Genomic DNA, 19,398 nt, shown 5'->3' on the forward strand with positions numbered 1-19,398 from the left:
AGAGAGAGAGAGAGAGAGAGAGAGAGAGATAGAGAGAGAGAGAGAGAGAGAGAGAGAGAGGCATTTAGACAATGTTTCATTACAGTGTGAAACTTATTAGAATTAAAATGAAGCCATAGTGAATTATTACATTCCAAAAATAATAATTATTGTGTTCTTTCACCCCAAAATAATACTTTCATTAGGTAATATATACTTTTAATTTCAGAAATTTTTACAACAGCTCTGAACTTCACTGCTTCGACGAATTTATTACATGTGTCAATGAATGAGGGTTGATAACACTGCTTCAGTCATTCAATTGTTCGTCATGTGATATTCGCTATGTTCTTAATAACTTCTTATGTAAAGTTCTATCATCAAAAAGATAATCTACGTAAGTTTTAAAACTCACAAATCTTTAAACAACAACCTGAAAATGGGTATATCAGTATTTTGTAGATTCTAGCATTGCTAGATTTACTTTTAAATTTTAAAGTATATGAGCAGATTGAGCGACTTTCCATCCAGAAAATTTGCTGTTGGCAAGACCTCACTACGAAGAAAAATGGTCTTTCCGGAGTCAAATGCTAAAAAATACATAAATACCAGCATTGTAAGTGATACAAACAGGTATTAAGCAACGGGCATAAATATCGTTCTGCTTGACGAGAAGAAAACTAGGTAGATGAAAGAGTAAATTGGGTGTTCACTTTTCAGTTGAGATCATGTCCCCCATATGTGAAGAAAATAGCCAATATGTAAAGAGAATTACAGATAAAAAGTTTTCTAGAATGAGATTTTCACTCTGCAGCATAGTGTGCACTGATATGAAACTTCCTGGCAGATTAAAACTGTGTGCTGGACCAAGACTCAAACTTGGTGATCATAACCCCAGACTTGTGTTGCCGTTTTGGGAGGTAGATCTCGTATCTGGAAAGAGGAGATGACAGTTAGGGTACAATGGGCGAGCAGCTGCCATCAATTTTTGATGGTGCAGAACCCACAATAGTGGAACTGCTGCCTAGTCCAAAGGCACCTGTTACCAGTCTTACCCCACAATAGTGTATCGAATCCAGACGTAATGTCGAAGCTGATAAAAAGTCATATGAGAGATTCCTGTAATCTAGGTGTGACTGCACCAATGCTGCATACAGCCATATCAAAGTAGAGTGGACCATACCGCGGTCGGTGTCGCTGAGGCATAGAAGAGCATTCAGGTGCGACCTACATGTCTGCTTTAGTTGACAAAGATGGGGAAGCCATGTCAACTAGGCATCAAAGACCGGTCCTAAAAAACACAATGACAGAAATGCATAATGTAGGTCATGGCAGCCAAAAAATGGATGCTATGAGTGAAAGCCCAGGATTGTGCTTGGTGTATTGCTCCCTGCATTCTGCCTCCAGCAATAGCCGTCGCGGACGAACAAAAAAGATGGGGACACCATATGTCATGCAGCTGCCGCCAGATCACTGACAGCCACAAAAAGGAGAGCGACACTCAAAACAGAACCTTGTGCAAGCCCCTTCTCCTGCAGGGGAGGATGCTACAGGAGGCACCAACCTGTACCCAAAAAGTGTGACATGGAAGAAAGTTCTGGATAAAAATCAGGAGTTGGCCATGGAGGCCCCACTCCTTTAAGGTGGCAAGGACGTTATGGCACCATGTGGTATCATAAGATATATACGCAGATCAATGAAAACTGCAACAAGGAACTGATGCTGAGCAAAAGCTGTTCAGATAGCACACTTCAAGTGGACTAAATTATCTTCAGTAGAGCGCCCTTGGCGAAAAGCACCCTGGATCGAAGCCAAAGATCCGGGGATTCAAGGACACAATACAGCCTTCGACTAACCATATGTTCAAGTAACTTGCAGGACACTGAGTAAACAATCTGGACGACAGCTGTCCATTTGAAGAGGCAATTTATCTGATTTCAAAATTGGAATAACGGCATTTTCTCGCTACTGGGAAGAGAATTCTGCATTGCACCAGGGATGGTTAAAGAAAGGCCAGGTACATTGACAGAAAAATTTGCAACACCAAAAAATAATTAATGTAGAGTAATGAAATACCAGGAATATATTTGTTGAGACAACGTATGTAAAGTGATTAATGTTGCAAGATCAGAGATCAATGTGAGTGTGAGATAAGCCACTGCAAATGTAAATGTAAATGCTGGTACGCTGTTGTACACGTGTCATGTGTCAGTTTGTGGGATGGAGTTCCATGCCTGTTGCACTTAGTTGGCCAATATAAGGACAGTTAATGATGTTTGTGGATGGGTTGAAGCTGTCATCAGATGATGTCCAATATGTGCTCGATTGGAGGTAGAGCTGGTTATCGAGCAAGCCAAGGCAATATGTTGACACACTATAGCATGTTGGCTTACAACAGCAGTATGTGAGCAAGTGTTATCCTGTAGGAAAACACCTCCTGGAATGCTGTTTGTGAATGGCAGCACAACAGGTCAAATAACCATACGGACATACAAATTTGCAGTCAGCGTTCGTGGGATTCAGACAGACAGTTTTGTCAGTGGAAAAGCGAAAGCCATTGTCGATGCTCCAGGAGTAAAGACAATCAAGACATTGCTGAAGATGCCACTAAGTGAGACAGGTTCATAGAGAACTGCAATAGAAGGCAAAATCATCAAAAAAAGGGAGCCGGAGATGCCCAGTGGGAGACAGGCCATTATAGGGTTAATGGCGATAGCAAAGAGAATGACACTCAGAATGGAACCCTGAGACACACCATTTTCCTGGATAAAGGTGTCCGACAAGGCAGACCCTCCATGCACCTCGAAAACTCGGTCTTTTAAAAATGTCTGAAGGAAACAGGGTAGGTGGCCACGGAAGCCCCACATGTGAAGAGTATGGAGGGTACTAGCTCTCTATCAGGTGTCATAGGCCTTCTCCAAATAGAAAAACATGGCGACAGTCTGGGATTTCTGCAGAAAACCATTCTTGACATGGGTGGGCAAAATAATGAGACGGTCAACTGCAGAATGCCGTGTTGAAAGCCACACTGTGCATCCATCAAAAATTGTGAGACTCGAGCCACCATATCAACTGGGCATGAATCATATGTCCCATCACCTTACGAACACACTGGTAAGAGAGATGGAGTGGTAGCTAGAAGGAAGAGTGTGTGTGTGTGTGTGTGTGTGTATGTGTGTGTGTGTGTGTGTGTGCGTGTGTGTGTGTGTGTTTTTGTGTGTGTGTGTGTGTGTGTGTGTGTGTGTGGTTGTCAGAGAGAGAGAGAGAGATAGAGAGAGAGAGAGAGAGAGCTAATTTCGGCAAGAGCTGGATTTCTTAGAATCGTGAGTGTTACTGTGCTGCCTTCACTATGAGGAAGCTAGGTCACGCTCTCACTTCATCTCAATCCTCTGCCCTGGACCAGACACTGTTAGCTTTCAAATGTTGCAGCACATTTCTCTTGTGGGCAAGCACTTTTTGCTTAATACGTACAACCGGACCTGGGCAGAGGGCATGTTTTCCTGCCACTGTCGTGAAGCCACTGTCATACCCACACCTAAGCCCGGTAAGGACAAACAACTTCCTTCTGGCTATCACCCACTTTGTTTACCCATGTCATGAATGGTTTTCTGTGGAAATCCCAGACTGGCTGTGTTTTTCAATTTGGAGAAAGCCTACAACATTTGTTGGAGGACTAGTATCATTTGTACTCTCTACACATGGGGCCAACTGCCCCATCTCCTTGAGGAATTTTTAAAAGACGAGTTTTCGAAGTACGTATGGGGTCTGCCTCCTCGGACACTTTTATCCAGGAAAATGGTGTACCTCAGGGTTCTATCCTGAGTGTCGTCGTCTTTGCTGTCGCCATTATCCCTACTATGGCCTGTCTCCTGCCGGGCATCTCCAGCTCTCTTTTTGTTGACAATTTTGCTATCTACTGCTGCTCTCCATGAACCTGTCTCATTGAGTGGTGTCTTCAGCAATGTGTCGGTCGTCTTTACTCACGGAGCATCAACAGTGGCTTTCGTTTTTCTACTGACAAAAACATTTGTATGAATTTCTGGCAGCACAGCTGGTTTCTCCCACCATTTTTACATCTTGGGCCTGTTGCTCTTCCATTCATTGACACTACAAAATTCCTGAGGCTCCCGCTTTATACAAAACTATCTTGGTCCTCCCACTTCATGCTCCCTGCAGCTTTTTCGATGGCTGTGAACCCTTCACAATCTTGGCTTTGTGCGGCAGCCCATCTTCACCTTGACCTTCATTCACTTTCTAAAGGCACTGCACCAGGCTCAGTCTATTGCCTTCAGTTTCATGACCTATGCATGGAATTTTGCAATAGTATCTTTGTGTACACTGGTGGCTCTTGGACTGACCATGGTGTCGGGTGTGCCTTCAACGTCAACCAACATTTTTTGGTACTGACTTCCAGCACATTGCTCAGTATTTACAGCAGAGCTCTTCACCCTGTATCAGATCATGGAGTACATCTGGTGACATACTCTTTTCAACTGTGTCACTGCTCAGACTCTCTTGGCACCCTTCAAAGCCTCTGTGCACTGTAGACTGTCCATCCCTTAGTGCACCGGTTCCAGGAGAGCTTCCACTTGCTCACTTTTTATGGAGCCACTGTGATGTTTATGTGGGTTCCAGGTCATATCGGTCCAAGAGGTTGCTGATACTGCTGCCAAAGCTGCATTCCTCGTACTTCAGCCCAATAATTCTTGCATTCCCTCTGATGATCTCTTGTTGCTTTCTGTCAGGAGGTGATGTCACTTTGGCATCGCCACTGGTCCTCCATTCATAGGAATAAGCTCTGGGTTATTAAGCCTCTCCCAGTGGATTGGACAACCACCTCTCAGTCCTCCTGTGGTGAGGAGGTCATTTTAACTAGGTTGCATATTGGGCACTGCCTTTTTAGTCATCACCATTTGTTAAGTGGTGCTCCCCTACCACTTTGTGCACATTGCACCCAACTTTTAACTGTCTGCCGTTTCCTGAGGGGATGCCCTTTTTTTTTTTACCGTTTACATTCCCGTTTGGGTTTGCCATCTGAGTTATTGGCCGTTTTAGTGAACAATGCGTGGGCTGTCGACCGTGTTTTACTTTTTATCAGTTGTAGCAATATGGTGAAGGCCATTTAATTTTTAGTTCTGGGCCTCCATTTCCCTATTGCGTACTTCATAGACCTTTCTCCACGTCCCTGTTTGTAGCTGTCCTCTCTTCTGTCATTAAACGTTGACATGTAATCATTTTTAACTCCTCTCTTCATCTTTGTGTTTCACAGTTTTGGCATGGACACATATGACCCTAGGTGTTTTTGCGCCCTAAAACAAAATGGGGGAGAAATACAAAGCCCTTACATTCTTTTGTCGACTTATGTCTTTACCTCCCCTTGAGACCTCAAAATTTGTCGGGGAAAAATTCTAAAACGTGTCTGTGGAATCAGAGAAATATCAGGGAATTTCACTTGGAGAAACTTGTGGCAACCCTGATTTTAGGTTTTTATATATGGAAATTATTTTTGCTTCTAGTATTGCAGTTCTGAATTGCTGAGTTCATCTTAAACTAACTCTTGTTATTAATCACAAATACCATTAGGGAATATAACTTCTATAGGCATGTAAGTGTGAGAATCCATGGGTCCCTGAAGAAGCTTTTTCAACATGTAGAATAAATATTTTTTTCTGCATAGCTGAAGTACCTCAGAAGATTATGCCATATGAGTAAACTGAGTGAAAGTGTGTTAGCAATCCTTTGTCCAGTTTGATACAGTAAGAGATTTCTAAGCACAAAATGGGCGGAACTGAGCTTCTTGGTTAGCTGACTCACATGCTGGTCTCACACGTGAGTGGTATCTGCATACCCAGGAACTTAGAACACGGGAGCCTAACTGCCCATTTATCCCTGCTTTTGATATTCGTATCTGTAAGTCACTTTTATTTCTTTAGAACTGCACAATACAAGTTTTTAGGCATTAAGCTGGTACCTGTGGATCAGTACAAGCCTGTTCTGTTATTCTCCTGGATGTTTCTGGTATGGATGAGTTTAGATCTTGCATCAATAAGTTTGTGACACTGCAAAACATTAGAGTTTTTCCAAAGCCCTCCAGTGCCCCAAGTAAATCATTTTTGTGGACTTGGCAGCAAACACTGTGTGCCACACCATATTTTATGTTCTCCCTTTTTGAGTTTAATCTTATTCCTGTCTTATCATTTGTTAATGTGACCTTCCATTTTCTGTAGTTAAAGTACAACTCAATCCATGCAAGGGGAAGACTTTTAATGCCATACTATTTTAGCTCCCCCTCACAGAATTTTTTAATCTAAACAGTCAAAGGCTTTGGCAAGACGACAGAGGGAATAATTTCCACTATTTAATTCTACTGGAAATGAATTTGTGAGATATTATGTTGGATTCTCAGTATAGAAGCCTTTACAGAAGTCAAACTGTGTTGTTAAAAAGTTATTCTCTGAATGGTGGTTCACCATTCTAAGTGGATTTAGGTTGAAATACTATGCAGAGATGAAGAGGCTTACAAAGGCTGGAATAGGCTGGTGAGATGCACCAAAGCAGTAGTTGGATGAAGACCACAACAGTAGACTTCAACTCAGTTTATTGATGGAAATCCAGCTCTTGCCGAAATTAGCTCTCTCTCTCTCTCTCTCTCTCTCTCTCTCTCTCTCTCTCTCTGACACCCACACACACACACACACACACACACACACACACACACACACACAAAAACACACACACACACACACACACACACACACACACACACACACACACTTCCTTCTAGCTACCACTCCATCTCTCTTACCAGTGTGTTCGCAAGGTGATGGGACATATGATTCATGCCCGGATGATATGGTGGCTCGAGTCTCACAATTTTTGATGGATGCACAGTGTGGCTTTCAACACGGCATTCTGCAGTTGACCGTCTCATTATTTTGCCCACCCATGTCAAGAATGGTTTTCTGCAGAAATCCCAGACTGTTGCTGTGTTTTTCGATTTGGAGAAGGCCTATGACACCTGCTAGAGAGCTAGTACCCTCCATACTCTTCACATGTGGGGCTTCCGTGGCCACCTACCCTGTTTCCTTCAGACATTTTTAAAAGACCGAGTCTGTCTGTCTGTCTGTCTGAATCCCATGAACGCTGACTGCAAATTTGTATGTCTGTCTGGTTATTTGACCTGTTGTGCTGCCATTCACAAACAGCATTCCAGGAGGTGTTTTCCTACAGGATAACACTTGCTCACATACTGCTGTTGTAAGCCAACATGCTATAGTGTGTCAACATATTGCTTTGGCTTGCTCGATAACCAGCTCTACCTCCAATCGAGCACATATTGGACATCATCTGATGACAGCTTCAACCCATCCACAAACATCATTAACTGTCCTTATATTGGCCAACCAAGTGCAACAGGCATGGAACTCCATCCCACAAACTGACACATGACACGTGTACAACAGCGTACCAGCATTTACATTTACATTTGCAGTGGCTTATCTCACACTCACATTGATCTCTGATCTTGCAACATTAATCACTTTACATACATTGTCTCAACAAATATATTCCTGGTATTTCATTACTCTACATTAATTATTTTTTGGTGTTGCAAATTTTTCTGTCAATGTACCTGGCCTTTCTTTAACCATCCCTGGTGCAATGCAGAATTCTCTTCCCAGTAGCGAGAAAATGCCGTTATTCCAATTTTGAAATCAGATAAATTGCCTCTTCAAACGGACAGCTGTCGTCCAGATTGTTTACTCAGTGTCCTGCAAGTTACTTGAACATATGGTTAGTCGAAGGCTGTATTGTGTCCTTGAATCCCCGGATCTTTGGCTTCGATCCAGGGTGCTTTTCGCCAAGGGCGCTCTACTGAAGATAATTTAGTCCACTTGAAGTGTGCTATCTGAACAGCTTTTGCTCAGCATCAGTTCCTTGTTGCAGTTTTCATTGATCTGCGTATATATCTTATGATACCACATGGTGCCATAACGTCCTTGCCACCTTAAAGGAGTGGGGCCTCCATGGCCCACTCCTGATTTTTATCCAGAACTTTCTTCCATGTCACACTTTTTGGGTACAGGTTGGTGCCTCCTGTAGCATCCCCCCCTGCAGGAGAATGGGCTTGCACAAGGTTCTGTTTTGAGTGTCGCTCTCCTTTTTGTGGCTATCAATGATCTGGCGGCAGCTGCATGACATATGGTGTCCCCATCTTTTTTGTTCGTCCACGACGGCTATTGCTGGAGGCAGAATGCAGGGAGCAATACACCAAGCACAATCCTGGGCTTTCACTCATAGCATCCATTTTTTGGCTGCCATGACCTACGTTATGCATTTCTGTCATTGTGTTTTTTAGGACCGGTCTTTGATGCCTAGTTGACATGGCTTCCCCATCTTTGTCAACTAAAGCAGACATGTAGGTCGCACCTGAATGCTCTTCTATGCCTCAGCGACACCGACCGCGGTGTGGTCCACTCTACTTTGATATGGCTGTATGCAGCATTGGTGCAGTCACACCTAGATTACAGGAATCTCTCATATGACTTTTTATCAGCTTCGACATTACGTCTGGATTCGATACACTATTGTGGGGTAAGACTGGTAACAGGTGCCTTTGGACTAGGCAGCAGTTCCACTATTGTGGGTTCTGCACCATCAAAAATTGATGGCAGCTGCTCGCCCATTGTACCCTAACTGTCATCTCCTCTTTCCAGATACGAGATCTACCTCCCAAAACGGCAACACAGGTCTGGGGTTACGATCACCAAGTTTGAGTCTTGGTCCAGAACACAGTTTTAATCTGCCAGGAAGTTTCATATCAGTGCACACTATGCTGCAGAGTGAAAATCTCATTCTAGAAAACTCTTTATCTGTAATTCTCTTTACATATTGGCTATTTTCTTCACATATGCGGGACATGGTCTCATCTGAAAAGTGAAAGCAAGCCTGTAAAAGAAAGGTGGGGGGGGGGGGGGCAGTTCTCAATTCTTGAGCAGTGACCCTCTTGTGTTTTTTTTTTTTTTTTTTTTTTTTTTTTTTTTTTTTAATACCTTTGCAATTTGGGTGAGTTTTGTGTTCAATCCTTGCACCCAATTTACTCTTTCATCTACCTACTTTTTTTTCTCGTCAAGCAGAACGATATTTATGCCCGTTGCTTAATACCTGTTTGTATCACTTACAATGCTGGTATTTATGAATTTTTTTTGAATTTGTTCCGGAAAGACCATTTATCTTTGTAGTGAGGCCTTGCCAACAGCAAATTTTCTGGATGGAAAGTCGCTCAATCTGCTCATATACTTTAAAATTTAAAAGTAAATCTAGCAATGCTAGAAAGTATACAAAATACTGATATACCCATTTTCAAGTTGTTGTTTAAAGATTCGCGACTTTTAAAACTTACGTAGATTATCTTTTTGATGATGGAACTTTACATAAGAAGTTATTAAGAACATTGTGAATATCACATGACGAACAATTGAATGACTAGAGCAGTGTTATCAACCTTCATTCATTGACACATGTAATAAATTCATTGAGGCAGTGAAGTCCAGAGCTGTTGTAAAAATTTCTGAAATTAAAAGTATATATTACCTAATGATAGTATTATTTTGGGGTGAAAGAACACAATAATTATTGTTTTTGGAATGTAATAATTCACTATGGCTTCATTTTAATTCTAATAAGTTTCACACTGTAATGAAACATTGTCTAAATGCCTCTCTCTCTCTCTCTCTCTCTCTCTCTCTCTCTCTCTCTCTCTCTCTCTCTCTCTCATTTGTTATAACTTATCGCTGTTATTTTGTATTTGTATTGCAGTCATTACATTAAAATTGGCTATATTGATTCTGCAATTTATACTATTATGTTATTGCTAAGAATTGATTTAAAGAATAAACGTATATATTTATTTGTAAGATATTGTAAATTTATACCACTGGTACTCTTTCAAAATATTTGATTGCGTAATACTGCCAATAAATACAATGACTTTCTTTCTTCTGTTTATAATTGTAATAGATGTTGGACACTTTGACTCCAAGTATGTTATACAGAAATGCAGTGATTTTTTACAAAAGGCAAAACTATGTGTTCGAAGAATTGTGGAGAGGAGGGTACGTGATGTATTTTAAGTAGGTTATAAAGAGTAACTATAACAACATAAACAATAAATTATTGATAAAATTATTTAATTGAATAGATAAAAAATCTACTCACCAAGCGGCAGCAGAACATACACATAAAAGACTGTAGTGATTGGCAAGCTTTCGGAGCCTGTGGCTCCTCCAGACAGAAGCGTTGAAGGGGAAGGAAGAAGGGTAAAGGAAAAGGCCTGGAGAGTTCCAGGAAAAGGTGTAGATTTTGGGAAAGTCACCCAGAACTGCGGATCAGGCGAAAAATAGAAACGACACATGTCATATACCAGCTATTATGTAAACACTGTTCAGCTTTCTACATCTGCATGACTACCACCAAATTATCAGTCAGGATAAATGGGCATAGGCATCTACATCTACATCTACATCTACATTGATACTCCGCAAGCCACCCAACGGTGTGTGGCGGAGGGCACTTTACGTGCCACTGTCATTACCTCCCTTTCCTGTTCCAGTCGCGTATGGTTCGCGGGAAGAACGACTGTCTGAAAGCCTCCGTGCGCGCTCTAATCTCTCTAATTTTACATTCGTGATCTCCTCGGGAAGTATAAGTAGGGGGAAGCAATATATTCGATACCTCATCCAGAAACGCACCCTCTCGAAACCTGGCGAGCAAGCTACACCGCGATGCAGAGCGCCTCTCTTGCAGAGTCTGCCACTTGAGTTTATTAAACATCTCCGTAACGCTATCACGGTTACCAAATAACCCAGTGACGAAACGCGCCGCTCTTCTTTGGATCTTCTCTATCTCCTCCGTCAACCCGACCTGGTACGGATCCCACACTGATGAGCAATACTCAAGTATAGGTCGAACGAGTGTTTTGTAAGCCACCTCCTTTGTTGATGGACTACATTTTCTAAGCACTCTCCCAATGAATCTCAACCTGGTACCCGCCTTACCAACAATTAGTTTTATATGATCATTCCACTTCAAATTGTTCCGTATGCATACTCCCAGATATTTTACAGAAGTAACTGCTACCAGTGTTTGTTCCGCTATCATATAATCATACAATAAAGGATCCTTCTTTCTATGTATTCGCAATACATTACATCTGTCTATGTTAAGGGTCAGTTGCCACTCCCTGCACCAAGTGCCTATCCGCTGCAGATCTTCCTGTATTTCGCTACAATTTTCTAATGCAGCAACTTCTCTGTATACTACAGCATCATCCGCGAAAAGCCGCATGGAACTTCCGACACTATCTACTAGGTCATTTATATATATTGTGAAAAGCAATGGTCCCATAACACTCCCCTGTGGCACGCCAGAGGTTACTTTAACGTCTGTAGACGTCTCTCCATTGATAACAACATGCTGTGTTCTGTTTACTAAAAACTCGTCAATCCAGCCACACAGCTGGTCTGATATTCCGTAGGCTCTTACTTTGTTTATCAGGCGACAGTGCGGAACTGTATCGAACGCCTTCCGGAAGTCAAGAAAAATAGCATCTACCTGGGAGCCTGTATCTAATATTTTCTGGGTCTCATGAACAAATAAGGCGAGTTGGGTCTCACACGATCGCTGTTTCCGGAATCCATGTTGATTCCTACATAGTAGATTCTGGGTTTCCAGAAATGACATGATACGCGAGCAAAAAACATGTTCTAAAATTCTACAAGAGATCGACGTAAGAGATATAGGTCTATAGTTTTGCGCATCTGCTCGACGACCCTTCTTGAAGACTGGGACTATCTGTGCTCTTTTCCAATCATTTGGAACCCTCCGTTCCTCTAGAGACTTGCGGTACACGGCTGTTAGAAGGGGGGCAAGTTCTTTCGCGTACTCTGTGTAGAATCGAATTGGTATCCCGTCAGGTCCAGTGGACTTTCCTCTATTGAGTGATTCCAGTTGCTTTTCTATTCCTTGGACACTTATTTCGATGTCAGCCATTTTTTCGTTTGTGCGAGGATTTAGAGAAGTAACTGCAGTGCGGTCTTCCTCTGTGAAACAGCTTTGGAAAAAGGTGTTTAGTATTTCAGCTTTACGCGTGTAATCCTCTGTTTCAATGCCATCATCATCCCGTAGTGTCTGTATATGCTGTTTCGAGCCACTTACTGATTTAACGTAAGACCAGAACTTCCTAGGATTTTCTGTCAAGTCGGTACATAGAATTTTACTTTCGAATTCAATGAACGCTTCACGCATAGCCCTCCTTACGCTAACTTTGACATCGTTTAGCTTCTGTTTGTCTGAGAGGTTTTGGCTGCGTTTAAACTTTGAGTGGAGCTCTCTTTGCTTTCGCAGTAGTTTCCCAACTTTGTTGTTGTACCACGGTGGGTTTTTCCCGTCCCTCACAGTTTTACTCGGCACGTACCTGTCTAAAACGCATTTTACGATTGCCTTGAACTTTTTCCATAAACACTCAACATTGTCAGTGCCGGAACAGAAATTTTCGTTTTGATCTGTTAGGTAGTCTGAAATCTGCCTTCTATTACTCTTGCTAAACAGATAAACCTTCCTCCCTTTTTTTATATTCCTATTAACTTCCATATTCAGGGATGCTGCAATGGCCTTATGATCACTGATTCCCTGTTCTGTACATACAGATTCGAAAAGTTCGGGTCTGTTTGTTATCAGTAGGTCCAATATGTTATCTCCACGAGTCGGTTCTCTGTTTAATTGCTCGAGGTAATTTTCGGATAGTGCACTCAGTATAATGTCACTCGATGCTCTGTCCCTACCACCCGTCCTAAACATCTGAGTGTCCCAGTCTATATCTGGTAAATTGAAATCTCCACCTAAGACTATAACATGCTGAGAAAATTTATGTGAAATGTATTCCAAATTTTCTCTCAGTTGTTCTGCCACTAATGCTGCTGAGTCGGGAGGTCGGTAAAAGGAGCCAATTATTAACCTAGTTCGGTTGTTTAGTGTAACCTCCACCCATAATAATTCACAGGAACTATCCACTTCTACTTCACTACAGGATAAACTACTACTAACAGCGATGAACACTCCACCACCGGTTGCATGCAATCTATCCTTTCTAAACACCGTCTGTACCTTTGTAAAAATTTCGGCAGAATTTATCTCTGGCTTAAGCCAGCTTTCTGTACCTATAACGATATACTGGAAACTCGCAATATCCTGTTGCAGAGCATGCTCTACAACATGGCATACGTGACCTCGGCACTTGTTTCACCACACATGCCACCTGGATTCTTCCGCCAGACACCAGTTTCTCAGAACTCCGCAGGTGGGAACTAGCACTACAACGTGTCCTTGGTTCTCACCATCCACCTTGCCTTAATTTACGTTAATTTCTCCTGTCTCAGCTTTTCTTCACTGTAATTACTCTTTGCTTCACTCCGTTTTAGCTTTCTACATCTTTCATTGTCTTTTCCGTCTATTTTCACTGCCCCCTCCCACAGCTGTTGCATACAATACACTTAGCTTCTCACTCTTATTAACTCATGTACAGTTTTAGTAGTAATCTCTGTCTTGCATATTACCCTGTCTTCCACCTTTAAGCTCTCAGGTTTCCGAATCTTGCCGGATGCAGCCCCAACAATTAGTCTTTCCTTCTCATCCTGTACGGTAAGTCACCCATGACCCACGGTTGTGGGTAACTTTCTCAAAATCTACCCCTTTTCTTAGACCTCTCCAGTCCTTTTCCTTCACCCTTCTTGCTTCCCCTGCAACCCTTCAGCCTGAAGGAGGAGTCACTGGCTCCAAACGCTTGCCTATCACAACAGTCTTTTATGTGTGTGTTCTGCCACTGCTTGGTGAGTAGATTTTTTATCTATCCAATTAAATAATTTTATAAAGAGTATCTGTGTGTGATGTTTTTATTGGTATACAACTTGTTATAAACAAAACTTATTTTTACCATTTAATATGTTTCCAGATATTTACCAGTGGTAAAGATGAAATTGGGTTGGTTGTACTTGGTTCTGACAAGACACAGAATCCACTTGATTACCCAAATGTGAGTGTGGAATTTCCTCTTGCACTGCCTACATGGCAGATGATATCCTTTGTGGAGAAATCTTTACATGAAAGTGAAATAAAAACAGATTGGATAGATGGTGTTGTTGTTGGCATGCAAGTCTTGAAAGATGAGCTAGAGTAAGTATTTAAAGCTGTCTGTTTCATGACATTCCTGGAACATGTTCCAGAATGTGTGTTACACAAATCACAGTGACATAGTTGTGACTTTATAAACTTGAATCAATATGTTTTTGTAATGAAAAAGAAACAGAAGGCACAATACCTGCAGATAGAGGAAATTTTTTTGTGTGATTTTGCTGTATGAATGTTTTTTACAGTTTTTCAGCTCAATAATTAAGGAGGTATTGACACAAGGCTTTGCCAAAAATCCATCTGTCACCTACAATTCCAGCCCTGTCACTGGCATTCCCTACCCCACAATATGACTGGGCCACCATGAAAGCAGCCACATCATTGTCAAATTCACTGAAACTACTGCATAGCAATTTACTTGAGTATGGCTGCTGTTGTGGTCTTCAGTTTGGTTTAAGCACTGCGTCAATACCTTCTCTTCATAGCACTTGGAGGTCGCGATCTGCGACTGATTTTACAAAAGGCAAGAGAACTTTTCCTCTAGTTGCTTGTTTTTCAGCGAAAGATGCAAATATTTTAGAATGTAGTGCCTTATGTATATCAGTTAGAATAGCCACAAGGTCTGAAAGTTATTTTCAAATGATTGAGCTCTTCTACAGAGTATTGAAATTCACAGATTCTTCCAACCTGGTCTACCAATGTCTTACATACTCCTCTTCCTCCATGGATTGTTTCCAGCATTTGGAGATGAAACATTAGGCAGCAAAACGTGCCTTATAACCAAAATCTAATGAACATATAATTAAATTAACCAAAGATGTAATGTTGCACTCTCAGGTAAGACTGATCTTGAATGCAAAGCCAAAGTGGAAATTAAATGTACGCTGCAACATTCATCTCACTTTTTGTTATTGAAATTATTCACAGTGCCATAGGGAGAACTGAGTTTATGTGTTTTATAGAGTCAGATACACGCTGTGGCACAGGGTGTTGTCCATTATTCTCCTGACTATGATGTGCAGGAATGGTAGTCTTCCTTCTTCTTTGGTCTCCATAGTGAATTTGATTTTGTGGCGTGTGGAGTTCAGATGTACAAAGAAGTCAAGAAGTTTGTCTCTTCCATGAGGCCAGATGACAAGTGTGTTATCCACATAACAGAAGAAGAAGAAGAAGAAGATGGATTTCCATTTGGATGACATCAGCGCCTCTTCCTCGAAGTGCACCGTAAACATATTCACAATCTCTGGTCAGAGTGGGCTGCCTATTGCGACTCCATCTGTTTGCGGGAGGGGGGTGTGCCACGAGTCAGTGAAGTGGGAAAGTTAACCAAGTAATATGCGTGACGTGTCATACCTCGACCGATATTGAGAACAGAATAAAAAATTCAGAGGCATTACTTTTCAGCACTCCCATGCATATTCTGTATGCAAGAAAAAGCTTATGAAGCAGGTTTCTCATTCAGAAATTCTATTTCAGTGTTGGTTGTTTACACGAAGTCCGTGTTAAGCATAATGGAAGAAGGAGAAATGTTTATCAGCATTCCAGATATGGCAGTGGCAGGCTCATGGTCTGCTGAGGCTCTGGTTTATTGTTTCACTATATTGCTGCTTGCATTGCTCAGAATCTCATTTTGTGCGAACATAGAATTGGTAGGTTCAGGAGGGCCATGCTAAATGCCTTGCAGGGCCTCAGTAGTGCCACCCAACTAGCACCTGAGAGGGCAGACAAGTGTTCACTCATGCGTACGTGATCCTGCAGTGAAGTTGTGTACATTTAGTCAGGAAGTGGGCTTGTATACAGTGAGACAAGTATCCACACAGACAATGTGATGGCATCTGGAGCAGCACAGACTGTCTAGCCCTTAATGCAGCTCTAGAGAGAGGTGAACTGACAGCGGTGCAACTGACAACAATGCCAGACACAGGAATGGCACTGTGTCATCGTATCAGATGAGTCTCGGTTCTGCAACATCGTCACAATTGATGTACTCGTGTGTGGAGGCTCTGATGCCAACAGACCTGGCCAGATTGTACCTGTCATTCTCATGCGGGTCCAGCATGTGATGTGATGGTATGGGGTGCAACTGCATACATGTCACAACCTCTGGTTCACATAGCCAGTAATTTGGACAGCAGCCATTGCATTTGTGTTTTGTTAAGGCCTATCGCTGTGCCCTATTCTCAAGGGATCCGTGATGTTATCTTTTAACAAGATAATGCAAGACTACACATCACCTGAGCTGTACTGAGCTACCTCGATACAGAGAGTGTTCCACTGTTGCCGTATCCAGCATTTTCTTCAAATCTGTCACCTGTGTAGAACGTCTGTTCACTGGATGCCAAGAGATGGCTATGCCACCAGTCGCCAGCCACCAGTCACCAGCCACTACAGTTGATGAACTCTGACATATGACATACAGTTGAGTAGCATGGAATGATGTACCCATGGCTGTAATCCAACCTCGATTTGATATCCAGTGTGATGAGAGCTGTTCTGCTGTTCCAGTTTCAATACTGAAATTCATATATTATTTTTATGCTATCCTAACCAGATTGGACTGTGGTGTCATACAGCATAAAATATCTTACAACATGTTGAATCAGTGATGAGAAGTGTAGAACAGCCAGCAGGGGAAAGATGTTGGCAATGAGACAGCTTTTATGTAGAACAGCAGTACAGTGTTTCACAGTGCATAATGCTTCCGCAGATTGAGAACAAAATGTGTGGTTTGCTTTCATCCATTTTCACAAACATAGCCTTGAAAAATAATGTTGACATTACTGTGCATTCACTCTGAGGCATATTGCACTCTGAGAATGTTCATCGAATTCAGTTACTTTGTATTATATTTCAGTAACAGTGACATAATAGCAAATTGGACTGTATGAGTTTTTATGGATTTTTTTTCCAGAGACACCCTACCATTTCTTCAGATTTCTTTAATTTGGGTATAAATCCTTTCCAGCATATATGCTGTACACAAAATGTTGAACATAAAATGTAGCTATCTGCTGATTTAACATCTTGCTGAGTATACCAGTACAATGTTTTGTTGTAACAAATAGTTCAATGTATTTTACACACTTATAAACTTATTTATACAGTTATAGTAATTTATACCATTACATTAATGTTGTACCTTAATGTTCTGGAAGACGATATTATAAGGAGCCTCATACTTTTCCTGGATGATAGAGTTGTCTATAATGAATTATTGCCTGAAAAAAATCTGCACAAATTTGAGTCAGATCATAACATTTCAAATTGGTCCAAAGATAGGCAACTGAGTTTAAGTTTTCAGAAATGTAAATTGGAGCACATCACAAAACAAATAAAAGACAGTATTGTATGACTACATTATCAAATAATCACAGTTTTAATTGGTCAACTCATACAAATATCTGGATGAAATGAAATGGTGACATAGACTCACTTGTAGGCAAAGCAGAATGCAGACTTCAATTCATTGGTAAGATACTGGAAAATGTAATCAGTCTATAGAGGACATTGCTTGCAAAATACTTGTGTGGCCCATTCTAAAATATTGCTTAAGTATGACCCATAACAAATAAGGCTAATGGCAGACATTGAATGTATACAAAATAGTGTAGCATGATTGATCATAGATTTATTTGATGCATGGGAGAGCATCAAGAAGGTACTACAAATTGGAAATGCCAGACAAGTGAAGATAGACGCCAAATATATGACAAAACCCAACTTATGAAATTTCAGGAACCTGTATTAAGTGAGGTATTTAGGGATTATACAATAACCGCATATGTATCACTCCTATAGGGACCATGAAGGCAAGATTAATTACAGCATGCACAGAACCATTTAAAGAATCATTCTTCCCACACTCCACATGAGCATTGAATGGGGAAAAACCATAATGTGTGGTACAACAATGTACTTTGTCATACAACCCACAGTGGTTTATACAGTGTGCATGGAGACATGGAATCAGTTGACAGTAGCTGGGTATTGGTTCATATTGATTCCCATTTCCCTGTTGCAGTAGGTGATCTCATGCCTCTAATTATTATTTCATTGCTATCTTAACTTGCATTCTTCAATTCAGTTTATTAACCCTTCTTATCTCTTTGTATTAGGGCAAATGTACAGTTAACTTTTAAGGAATTTGTATTTTAAATTTATCAACTGGAGGTTTGTTTCATATGCAGCAGCAATGTTACAAATTATTTGTTTCAGTTTCTTTAGAATAATTTGCTGTTTCACAGGTGCCTTGAAGAAAATAAAAGATCTCGAAAGTGTCTTAATGACAACCGATGGCCTCATGTTGACAAGACAGCTGGTTGCCTTGCAGAGGGCAGGGCTTGACGGTCTGAACATCAGCTTAGACACCCTGCAGTCCCAACGCTACAACCAGATCACGAGGAGGAAAGGCTGGGAGCGTGTCATGGCTGGCATAGATCTAGCCTTGCAACTTGAATACGACCCTGTGAAGGTATTACTAGTGCAGCTGTCATCGCATACAGACTTTCATAAGCAAAAGATATAAATCTGTTGTTAAGAATATCAATACAAGTATCACCATTTTAAAGCAGTACGCCCTCACCCTCGCCCCCATCACCGCTCCCACCGTCACCCCTGTCTCCACACTGCAGCTGTAAGTGAAGGAAGGTATATTAAGACAGAAGAAGTAAATTTTAGCTGATGATGCTAACAGTTTCATAGTTTATACAACATAAAAAAGTATGCCTTGCAAGTTTACCAATTAAATATCTTATATTTTCCTCCCAAGAGAGTCTTATGAGACTCAAGATCTTTACAGTTTCTCTTTTTTTCATTTGTGTCTTTAGTTTAAAATAAGTTTCCTCTATTGTGGTGTTGTTTTGAAAAAATACTCGATTGTTTGGAAAAATTATTCTTAATTCTGTAGTCACACTTTTGTTGTGTCTAAGTACTACTGGTTTCAGTAGCAAGTACCAGCATCAGTTCATCTTATTATCAAAAATTTCTTTGCAGAATAAAAGCTGACCACTGTGGCCAAGCGGTTCTAGGCACTTCAGTCCGGAACCGTGCTGCTGCTACGGTCGCGGGTTCGAATCCTGTCTCAGGCAGGGATGTCCTTAGGTTAGTTAGGTTTAAGTAGTTCTAAGTCTGGGGGACTGATGACCTCAGACGTTAAGTCCCATACTGCTTAGAGCCATTTGAACCATTTTGCAAAATAAAAAGCTTCTGTACAACTGCAAACTAGACATACCATTT

General features: G+C 41.3%; 1 pseudogene; it reads left to right on the forward strand.

The window, feature by feature from the left end:
* The first annotated feature begins 547 nt into the window (after positions 1 to 547).
* Positions 548 to 19,398, forward strand: part of LOC124776183 — a 68,397-nt pseudogene continuing 49,546 nt past the window's right edge.

Source organism: Schistocerca piceifrons, chromosome 2 (assembly GCF_021461385.2).
Source record: "Schistocerca piceifrons isolate TAMUIC-IGC-003096 chromosome 2, iqSchPice1.1, whole genome shotgun sequence".
Taxonomy (NCBI): Eukaryota; Metazoa; Arthropoda; class Insecta; order Orthoptera; family Acrididae; genus Schistocerca; species Schistocerca piceifrons.